The sequence below is a fragment of the Notechis scutatus genome, chromosome 6, assembly GCF_049901735.1.
Source record: "Notechis scutatus isolate UNSWTSFEM ecotype Mainland chromosome 6, rNotScu1.2, whole genome shotgun sequence".
In the NCBI taxonomy this organism is placed as follows: Eukaryota; Metazoa; Chordata; class Lepidosauria; order Squamata; family Elapidae; genus Notechis; species Notechis scutatus.
Window position 1 is genome coordinate 48798207 of NC_142014.1, and position 12070 is coordinate 48810276.

Sequence of the window (12070 nt, forward strand, 5' to 3'; positions counted from 1 at the left end):
TGGTGCATTCGGTCTTTATCTGGTGGCATAAATTTTTGTATCGGTTTTTGAAATTGGCAACGTGACAAGATTTGTTTTTCCGCCAGAGTGATCTCTTTTTGGATTGAAGTTTCCTTATTGATATGGGTAATCTGCTTTTTTGTTTTGTTTTGGGAGTTGTTGTTGGAACATATAGTTTGATGACTCTTTTGACTTCAAGTAAAAATATGTTGTAATGGACTTCAACGGTATTGCATCCAGTGAATAGAGATTGCCAATCAAGGGATGAGAGATCGTTGTCTATAAGATCATAGTTGCCTTTTTTGAAGTTACAATAGGGGATTACATCATTGTGGTGATTTTTGTATGGACGTATGTTGAGACAAAAGTCAATCATATTGTGGTCACTACTGGAAAAGGGTTCTTTAGTTTGTATTCCGTAAATTAGATTCAAACTGTTGCAGAAGATGAGATCGAGGCAGTTGTTTAGTCTAGTGTTGTTGATTACTAGTTGTTCCAGTCCCAGATTTGTAATAGCATTGTAGAAGGTTGTGTGTATGATTTCCGTTGTACAATCATTTAGGGTCCAGTCAATATGAGGTAGATTGAAATCACCAAGAAGGATAAAAGGGTATGGGCAGGATGCAGCCCATGTTAGTAATGTATTTAGCTTGTTTACATGTTCGATGTCATAATCAGGTGCTCTGTAACATAGTAAGAATCGAATTGTGATATTTAAGGATAGTTCACAGATGATGGTTTCAGGAAGGGCAAGCTCCTGGGTAACTTGGATATTTTTTAGATGTAAGGATTTTTTATAGAATATAGCAACACCACCTCCTCTACGATTTTCACGATCTGATCGGTAAACATGATAGTCTCTTACTGTGGTAATGGAGTCGGGGAGAGATGCATTGAGCCATGTTTCACAGACAAATATAATGTCGAAGTTAGCCATATTTAGAAGGAAGAGAAATTCAGGTATTTTATTCACGAGGCTTCTTGCATTGAGTAGTTTGCATTTAAGGCCGGCAGTAGTTGGAATTGAGGTAGTTGGGGGCGTGCGTGCCTAGTCTTGGGTGATGGTGGATGGGTTGAGGTAGGGTTGTGGTTGAGGGTAAAAGCTGAGTATTGGGTTGCGTGGCTTACTTTTGATACAGTCAGCATGGTAGTCAATGTACAGGTCCTTCTCTCCATTGTCTAGACGGTTTTTGAGTTCGATGCGGAGTACACGGGAGCGGGCACGTTGCTGTATGGTTAGGTCAGGGCGCAACGGAGGTTCTTATGGTTGGTGTTGGTTTTGGCGAGTGAGTTTATAGTATAAATGAATTTACGTTTGCTTGATTCATTTTGCAAATGACCCTGCACAAGCGTGGGGCCACAGAGCCGTCTCTATTTTTGAGCTCTCGGTCGATGCGGGAAATGTCAAGTATTTCATCAGCGGAGATGGTTGATGCTTGATAATCTCTGATGATGTTTCGGACAGTTGTGATGTCATCATTGACATTGATGTCTTCTAGACCAAATAAGATGGCGTTTGGACGTTTCCGTTCACGCTCAACGGCTTCTCTGATGAGGATTGGGATATCAATATTTGTCTGGGTTGTGTTTATTTGTGGATTGGGTTTTGGATTGGATTGTGGTTGTTTGGTAGAGATGTGGTTTGTAGCTATTGGATGTTCAGGTTTTTGCGTTGTGTCTTTTTTTTTCAAGGTTGGATATTCTTTCTTTTACGGCGTCCAGGGATGCTACTATGGTGTTGAGGGATGTTTTAATGGTTTCGATGGTAGGGGATGTTTCAATGGTTTCGATGGTATCAACTCTTTCAGACAGATCCAGTTTGGGTCTGCATGATTTGCAGAAATATGGAAACTCATTGGATGATTTTAGGTATTGAATCATCTGCTCAGGTAATCCCAAGCAGTCATGATGAGTGTATTTTTTTACACAGAGAACATTTGATGGAGTTTTCATTATCCTTTAGATTTTTGTAGCATTTAAGGCATGTGCAGGAGTCTTGTGGTTCATTGGTGGGGATCATCTTCTCTTTAGGTTGTGGTTTGACGTAGGATTTTCTTTTTGGCATGGTAGGATTGTTAAAATAGTACGTTGATTGAATTAATTAAAGGAACAATTTTGGTTAATCTATATAGCCAATATCACATCAAACAATCAATTGCAGTAATCTCTCAAGTCAGATAATATTCCTGAGCAACAATCAGCCTGATCAATTAATTACTCTAATCACTAATCAATTAATTACACTAATCATTAATCACACTGTTCATTTAAATTCACTAAATCAATGATTTTGCTATTCAATTAAATTACATGAATTTTGATCTTTTAAACTAGTCAGTAATCATACTATTTGCACTAAACACTCTAATCACACTAATCAATTAAAAACAATAAATCAATTAAACCATTAATAAAATATTTTATAGAAATTGATTATCTAATCGTTGATATAGGTGATGAGGTAGAAAAGTTGTAAGATTTGAGGTAATGAGGTAGTATTAAGAGTCTGCAAGGAACGGGTTAATTGTTTTACTAGCAGCTGAATGGGGAGGAATTTATCGCTCTCTTTGAATAGCAGATCGCTATTACTCTGTAAACAGGAAGTTGTAACACAATATTCCAAGGGTTTTTATCCTTGCTGGCTAGTGTCAATATATTGTGAGATGGTTAGCTATATAAATTGTATGACTAAATAAGTTGAGAATAAGGAGAGGCTAGATGTCTGTGGAGATTCTGAGTCATCCAGGTCATGGTTGTCCCAAAGGTGCTTTTGCAAGAGACAACTGGACTTTTGGTTTTTTTCTTTGAAGATGTTTTGCTTCTCATCCAAGATGCAAAACATCTTCAAAGAAAAAACCCGAAAGTCCAGTTGCCTCTTGAAAAAGCACCTTTGGGACAAGGAGAAGCTAGATTAATTCATAAGGCACAAAAACCATTACATGCCTGAACATGTTATGCTACGATAGCCTGTGTTCATGTAATAACAATAGGCATTTTGCAGTGATGCAAAAAGACAACATAAGCATGGTGAGAATCCTGGCCTTTCATATTTGCATTCCCACAACACACAAATACTGCAAATATTTCACATTACACACAAATCCCCCCAAATAAAATGATTGAAAAGTTGGTTAAAAAATTAAGAGTAATTCATGTCTGTGCTTTGGATGTCAATTAAAGAAAAAACAGTATGACAAAAGATCCAAGATTCCATTTTTATCATCTATTGTTAAAGATATTGTAGGGCAACAAGTCTAGGAAAGATCTCTGCATGGGTCTGTGAGAAAATTGTAGATAAGCAGGCAGTACTGAATGAATAAACCAAGTCCAGACATGTGCCAGGCCTTCTGCCATAAACTCCTTTGGAAGTGCTGTTTCTATTTTTAGTGATAGCTCTACTAAATTTTCTTGGACAAATGTCTCACGTCATCGATATTGCTGCAGAACATGATATATTTACATAATAAATTTATAATGTAGGTTAAAACTGGGCTAATGTTGGCGTGAAAATAGCATGTAGATTTTGGGAACTTATAGGCAAGTGGGTTAATAATACCTTAAATCAATTCATTGCGGACCAGGTTTTTAAACTAACTTCTGAGTAAATTGTAAGAAGAGGGATTGCCTAAAATTGCAAAATGGCAGTACAGTTCAACGTTCTTTTGATTTCACAGTTTTGTCCAGGTATGTTAGTAGTGTCTCCAACTTGTGAATTAGAATAGAAATTCGTTATTGTCAGCATTAGAATAATGAAAAATTCAGCATGTGATGGATTTGTCATATCTAATTCAACAAAATATATTAATGATGATTTTGCTTTAGTAGCAACTCTGCTTTAAATTTGTGGGATCCTCTACTCTGCATCTAATGTAACTTCCCACACCTTGCCATCTTCCAGATGTTTTAGGACTATATGCTCATTCTGCTGAGTAGGAATTGTAGATACTACATGCCTACAGAGCACCAACTTGGCATATTTATTTTATTCAGGGTAGAATATATATAAGTTTACTCCAGTCTATTCTAATAATAAACAAGGTGGAATGTGTAATTACTTAACATCATTTTAAAGTTCTCTCCTTTATTGTCTCGGTTCCATCTACACCCACGTACAACTTACCTGGTTTTGACAACCTGGAAGCTGTTCAATTTATTCAGCACTCAGTGACTCTAAGAAGCTGTTCAAAGTGAAGGAAAGCAACTGGCTCTGTGACATCTGCAGTGTCTTGGGAACAAAAGTACAGTTGGATTGAAGAGCTAAGGTACCACTTCTTAACTTTCTTAAATAGAACATTAAATATTAAAAAAATAGAAACCAAAAAGCCCTCTGAAAAATAGACTCCTGTTGCTACACAATTGGCAATCTAATTGATCAAATGTGAAAGCAAACAACAATCAATGCTTGTTTAGTGTTTGCAGGTGTTGCCTAAAAGGCAGAGATATAGCTTAGAAACTGTCCATTGTGATAATTAAATCTATAGAACTATAGATAAAACCTGAACAATGAAACTAATTTTATACTAAGAAAAGTTAGGTTGTTTCTGATGCATTATTGCTATATTGCAACCAAATATCAAAACGTTTCTTGAATACTTTTTTTTTACCTTAATGCTGACTTAACAATCTGATCTAGATGAAAGGAAATCATATCTTTAGTTATAGTGAATGATAAGATGACTTGCTAGATATGTTTAAAAAACTGAATTGGTATATAATCAACATAGGAAATACAGTAGGTTTGAATCTTGGGAACTTTTAGTCTTATGTATAGAACTATAGAAGAACATCAATTGTTAAGATTCAATTCTATAAGAACTAATATGCACATAATTTGGAAGGCATTGACCCTATGTTTTGCTTGGTGTAGTAAATTTTGGGGCAATGTCTAAATTTTTATTCTGAATTAATTTTTTTGGCATTTGAGATACGGTTATGTTGTTGATTACTTTGAAAATAGATAGTTGCAACAAATTGCTAATTCAAGAACTGAGGAAGATAAAAGGGAATAAATAGATAGATTCAGTAATAAACTGCTATGTTTAATAGAGAAACTTGTACTGCACAAGCAGGATTTGAATTGATTTATTCCTGATTTTTTTATATACCACATTTTCAAAAACTCCATGCCTATCTTTTGCCAAACACTTTTGATCCAACAATAGTTATAATTCTTTGGAAAACTTCAAAGGCAACAAGAGCCTGTAATTTTTAACTTTAAAAGATATTTGTCTTTTTGCTCAGTAATCTGACAATTATATGTGCTAGCCACATGAAGTAATTTGCTGATTTTTAATTCATTATTATATACTGTATGGAATGAGCTATGGTACCAAAGCAAAAAGAAAATGTTGTGGTATTATAGTTAATTAAATTTACTTGACATTTACTTTCATTGTTCAGCTATAGGGCAAATACTGTGACTATTTATACACTGTTTTTAAGCCTTCCGTAACTGATTTGAAAGCATTATTATTTCAGATATAAAATGTAACTGTCTAATTCAGTAGGAAGAACAGATTTTAGCAGTACTATAAGTAGTTTAATTTCTTTTTAGACAACAGATACTAAAGACTTCAACCAAGTTATTTACATAAACGATACATTCGGGGGGGGAGGAGCAAAATTTAAAAGCAAGTAGGCACACATCTGAAAGACATATTTTTATTAGATTTCTCTTAGATTCCCTCAGAGTTGAATTGTAGGCTATTTTGAACTTTTTGGTTCAAATTACATTGTGCTAAAATGCTTTATTTTTTATTTTTTTTCCCAGTTTCCAAATTGTGTTGCCTTCTCCTCTTCTATCCCTTCTGATTATGCACTATTTTCCCTGAAGATGCACATTGGAGGAAATTATTAATCAGAATTCAGTATGTTTGTATAGTTACTTTAATGATTAAACTTGAATATTGTTGAAGATAGAGAAAAGATAGGGACAAGAGAATTTTTGTCCAGATTAGCATCATACTGATCAATGAACTTTAGTAATTAATTACTGGAATATTGATTGTTTTAAATTACTATTTGAAACCATCAGAAAGCATTTTCGCTCACATGGTGCCATGCACTTCCATTGGCCATCCTGTACGCCAAGTATAAAAAGATACCATTGACAGAAAGATTCTGTTTCTGTGGCTCAGGAGAAGAGGAGACCATTGGTCACATACTAGTCTGATGTTCCTTTTACACAGAGATTAGGAAAAAACATATTCTATCAATAATTGCTAGGTATCCTGGCCGTTCCAATACTGCTTATCTCCAATTGCTGCTTAAGGACAAACAGTCCATAACAGAGGTGGTATTCAGCAGGTTCTGACCAGTTCTGGAGAAACAGTAGCGGAAATTTTGAGTAGTTTGGAGAACTGGCAAATACCAACTCTGAATGGAGATTTTACAGTATCCACACCCACCAAGCTACGCTCACAGAACCGGTCGTAAAAAAATTTGAATCCCACCACTGGTCCATAACTAGAGTGCAGGTAGCTAGATTCTATGCAGCCGCACTGGGGATTCATCAGAAACATGTGTCTAATCCACCATAGTTATTTTATACAACAAATGTGGCAAACCCATTGCACTGCTTATCCTTCCCTTTTAGTATTAAACCCTTTTAGTATTAGACAGTTTATGGATTGTAATTTTAGTTTAGTTAGACCATGTATAATTGACAGATTGGATTTTATCATAGATTTTAGTTGTTATTTATTATTTTATACTAGAATTTTTAATTGTATATTTACTGAGTGTTTTTATTTGTTCTGGTCTCTGGTCTATGACTATAATAAACTGAATTGAATTATCCTGTTTTTTAGAAGACTTATTTAGAAGAATATAGCTCAGCAAAATTCTACTCAGAATGTTCTGAACTTGCTTTTATACTTCAATTAATCCTGGATTTTCCCCAAATTTATGGACACTTCCTTTTAAACATGAACTTCTCTGACTAATGAAGGAGAGGCACTGATTGGACTGGTTTTCTGTTATTTACATAATGAGACAAAGATGGACAAAAAAACGGGCCAAACAAGGAACATTGTTACTTCATGCAATAAGTTGTTGTTCTGGTTAGCCAAGAAGTAAGGGTTTTATAGAGCTTGATGCCATTTCATTGGCTTGGAAAGTCAGTTGAGAAATTGAAGATCAGCTCTGTAGTGGGGAAGACATTTGCATTCTTTAAGTGAGTCGTTAAGGTTACCTGGAAGTTTGTCTGTGTCATCAGGGTCACCTGATTGGTGCAATTGGTTATGGAACCTTCTTGGAACTGTTGAACACAACACAAACAAAACCTCCAGGTACCCTTAATGACTGGGTAACAGAATGCAAATGACCAGCTGTCTGCAAGGAGTATAATTCCTTCCATTCCCCATCATCCAGTCAGAGCTGAAGAAACTTCTTAGATGAGAAGCGAAACATTTTCAAAGAAAAACCAGAAAGTACAATTGCCTCTTGAAAAAGCACCTTTGGTGTAATACAGATAGTCCTTGAGTTATGACCACAACTGAGCCCAAAATTATTTCTGTTCCTAAGTGAAACATTTGTTAAGTGAGTTTGCCCTGTTTTACGATATTTCTTGCCACAGTTGTTAAGTGAATCATTGCATTTGTTAAGTTAGTAACATGATTGTTAAGTGAATCTGGCTTCCCCAATTGCTTGTCAAAAGGTTGCAAAAGGTGATCACACGACCCTGGGATACTGCAACCATCATAAGTATGAACCAGTTGCCAAGCATTTGTATTTTGATCACATGATGCTGCAATGGTCATAAATGTGGAAAACGGTCATAAGTCACTTTTTCAGTGCTGTTGTAATTTTGAATGGTCACTAATGAAATGTTTTAAGTCAAGGACTACCTGTAATATCAATATCAATAGCATTAGGTTTATATATGGCTTCATTGTGCTTTACAGCCCTCTCTAAACAGTTTTCAGAGTCAGCATATCGCCCCAACAATCTGGGTCCTCATTTTACGGACCTCGGAAGAATGGAAAGCTGAGTCAATCTTGAGCTGGTGAGACTCAAACTGCTGAACTGCTGGCAGCCAGCAGTCAGCAGAATTAGCCTGCAATACTGCATTCTAACTACTGCGCCACTTCAGTAATGTCACCGGAAGGATAAACAGTGGGATTTTAAACATGTTTTCCCTCCTAACAAAGTCTTAAAGTAACATTAGCTTCTATCTGGAAATCAATGGGAAATTATGGCACTCTTATTCAGTTGTTTGCTGGCAATTTTAAACTGCCAAATAGGATGTATGAATGCACTATATAGAATCTGGGTTTCCTGCTGCTTTCTAAGAACTGGTTGAAGATAGAAGATGATGCTGATGTTAAAAGTCCTGATTACGCTCCCCACAAAGCATCATATTCAAGATGTAAGAATAGGTGCTGAATATAATCACTGTCTCCTAGGTTCAAGGGATTAAAATACTCGACTTCAAAGCTTATTTTGAAGCAATTGGATTTATTTAGTGCTAGACAAAATATTGCCTGAAATGCAGCATATTTCACTTTAAAGGTGCTGGAATAAAAATACATTCATAAATAGAATAGAACAAAATAATTAATGTTCTCACAAGTTTTACGTCCTGCACTTCACCTGTTTCTTTTCATTTACACCTTAATTCCTGACAGCCACACAGAACTGAAATCACAAATTATGAGGTGGGAAGTTTCTGTTGACTCTCCATCTAGTGTTTAGGCAGAGAAATGTACATTATATCCATCTAAATATTTGAACAAAAGACTCAGGTAAGATCTTATCTACTTTATTAGATGAATGCCACAACAAACGGAAACTGAAGGATGTTTATAAACTTCACCTATTGAGCAGAAGTAAAAATGAACATATAAATAAGAAATTGATTTTTTTTCTGCCCTGAGTGAGGGATTTAATGATTTATAGGATCCCTTCACTACGATGATTCTGTGAAGGCAGTCAAAGCTCACACCTGTGGCTGATGTCATACTTTAATCCAGATTAATAATCTTTGTAGGCTGACCCAAACAGTGTCCATGAATGATGATCTCACCAAGCTTAAGAATTTCTGATGTTCCAAATTAAGTGATGTTTTCTATACGTTGACCACATACTTTTCAAGATTTGTGGCTTTAGCCAGTAAGTATAAGGTTGAACATTCTGAAGACTACTTTAAAGCAAAGGTGTGCAATTTATTTCTATCCAAGGCTTTACTTGACCTTTCAACGTCATGCCATCTGGCCACACTGCAAAAAGTAGGAATAGCAGGACAAAAAGTCTTTTCCCTCTAAATAATAATGTGTAAGTTGGGGATCATTTTATATTCCCTGTTAAGAATAAACAAAACACAGGAATGGGCCAGACATATAAATAACTGCTGGACTCTCCCTGCTGCCTAGCACCTTGGCCATTACTTGAAAGGTGCTATTTGACATCTTTGGAAACAGTCTCCAGGTTTTTCCAAAGACTATTCGAGGACTGGGCAGGTGGCCTTGGGTTGGGCTCTGAATGGAGTCTCTCTTCATCACTAGTCTATTAAGGATTAAGCAAGCAATGCCAGTCTTATTTTCATAGACTGTTAATGAAGTGTTATCTTATTACTTCCAAGGTATAACTCTAGTTCTTCAATTGTAACCTTTGCATTTTGGCTCATTATTGACACATTGCTATTATCATTCTAGTGTTCATTTTTGCTTGTTAACATTATTAATTTGACTCATATTATTACACAATCTTCTCTTTTCACCATTGGTAATTTCTCATGTAATCTTATTGTATAAAATAATATTTCTCCCCCCAATCATTAAAATGCAACAAAATTATCAGTAGAATTGGTTAAACTTTAACTGTTTCTGTAATCATTTATGTAGTTTTACAATCAATTTCTTTTATTCCACTATATATTTCTTGTAGTGAGGATAAAATGTGAGCTAAATTCCTCTAAGGAGTGTGCATGTAAGTACAAATAAAATTTAATAATTAGATTAGTAGGAGAAGGAGGCTCAGATTTTAGTTCACACAGAAATTCACTGGGTGACTGGGGCGGGCAGTCTCTCTTAGTCAACCTACCTCAAAGGGCTGTTATTCTGAGGGAAAATAGATGTATGTAAAAATGTTATTATACCAAAGGTGGAATACAAATTATATATGCACATATGCTTCCTTTCAGCAAAAGGCCTCAGTCTGATTGTTATTGAAAGACAGCTGCCAAAATAAAACCAAGAACCCTGAACTGAGCAACAGTTTTAATACAGAAAGTGAAGAGTTTTCAAAGAAAGAGTTTTCATCAGTAAGTTATACCATTGGATTGATGGTTTAGGCAGCTGAGTTAGCATAAATTTATTTTAGGTCTGTGTGTCTGGTTTTGATTATTCTAGTTTGGCTCTTTCTGTAGTCATTTATGTAGTTTTACAATCATGTAGTTTTGTAGTTTTACAAGGATAACCATATGTGTTATATTTACCTCGGGTTTCTATGGAAAGATCTGTTGGCCCTTTTCATTGAAATGCACTTTTGTAATGTTTGACAGAATTTGACATGTTGAATATTAATCTCTATAACAACATTGATTTATTAGTTCTTAATAAGTGTGAAATCAAAGTATAGTGTGATGGAGGCTATGCATAAGTTTGGCAATCTAGTGAATCATAACTTTACTAAAAGTAAAAGTAATGCATGTAAAGCAGCTGTTAAATAGATATAAATTATATTTTATTTTAGTCAAACTATATTTGAAGGTGAGATGTTAATGTTTTCTGTAGACCTCTGAGAAGGTCCATATAGTTTATCCTTCTATTGCTGAAGAATAAATCTTTTAGGAATTACCGTATTTGCCGGCGTATAAGACGACTTTTTTGCCCTGAAAAACATGCCTCCAAGTGGGGGGGTCGTCTTATACGCCGGGAGGACTCGACTCCCACTTGAGCTTGAGTTGCAGCCGGGAGGAGGCTGGCGGGGAGCGGTGTGTGTGTGTGTGTGTGTGTGTGTGTGTGGCGGGTGTCACTCGCCACGCGCTGCGCAACCTTTCCCCCTCTTCCTTCCTTAGCGGTGTGGGGAGGAGAGGATTCGAAGATCCTCACGTGCGGCGTACTTTTCTTTTTCTTTTTTTCTTTTTGCACGCAGGTTTTGCATGCGGCGGCTATAGGTTAAGGATGGGGAGCCCCGGGTGGGTTATCAGGTTTTACGGTGCTTCCAACATGTGCGAACGGTGGGAGAGCGGAGAAGAGAGCGAGCGGCGCCCGCTGTGTGAAATCCTGCCGTCAAAGCAACACTGGGGGAGGCAGGGTATAAATTTACCAGGTTAATGTAGCAATGGTGATTAATGCCCAGAACATTGTTTGCGGGTATTGGGGTGTGTGTGTGTGTGGTGGTGGTGAGGAGAGGTTGTCCTTTGAATGCGGAAAAGTAGGTGTGACCTTGTGTAGGAAAATAAAGAGATCCTTTTAGCGTGTTTGGCTTCTTTGCCTCCCTCGTTCGTTTTGATGTGGAGATAATGGCCTTCGGGCGGGAGGGAAGAAAACGGTAGCTGGATCATTTCAAATTTCACTTACTCTCCTGCCTCACTTCAATATGTCTGAGCGACTCCAGATACTGGAAGACTTTTTGAATGAAAGTGTTACCTCCATTTTTTTTTTTTAAAGAGGGCCACTTGGGGAAAAAAAAAGATTCTAAGGAATTCCTTGTTTCTTGATTAAAGAGAAGGCATTGAATATACTGTTCCTTGGCAGCCTTTTCAGTGTCCGGGTTTTTGGTGTGTGTGTGTGTGTGAGAGAGAGAGAGAGAGAGAGATCAGCTGTATTGAGAAGAGAACGTTTCCTGTGTTCTCATTTTATTTACAACATATTTTACGCTTAATGGTAAGCAATGAAAAATATTTTTAAAACTCATTTCTAAACTCCATAGCTATTTGCATATTCTTGGTTCAAAATTGGATTAGCTCATTTCAAAATTGTCCAAAGCAGAAAAGTGCGTAAAAAAAAAAAAAGTGCAAAAGTGGAAGGTGTGTGGAAGAGGGGGTAGTCTTATACGGCGAGTATATAACAAACTCTATATTTTGAGTGGAAATGTTGGGGGGTCGTCTTATACGCCCAGTCGTCTT

General features: G+C 36.4%; 1 protein-coding gene across 3 annotated transcripts in view; it reads left to right on the forward strand.

Annotated features, from left to right (window-relative positions):
• Positions 1–4163: 4163 nt before the first annotated feature.
• Positions 4164–12070, forward strand: part of LOC113432187 (solute carrier family 23 member 1-like) — a 42750-nt gene continuing 34843 nt past the window's right edge. For 2 of the 3 annotated variants that reach the window (XM_087968192.1, XM_087968193.1), the window contains exons 1-2: positions 4169–4262; positions 5771–5867. The gene's annotated coding sequence lies outside the window, so the exon portion shown is untranslated. Of the gene's footprint in view, positions 4263–5770; positions 5868–12070 lie in introns of all 3 variants that reach the window. The other variant, XM_026694377.2, reaches the window with a different exon arrangement.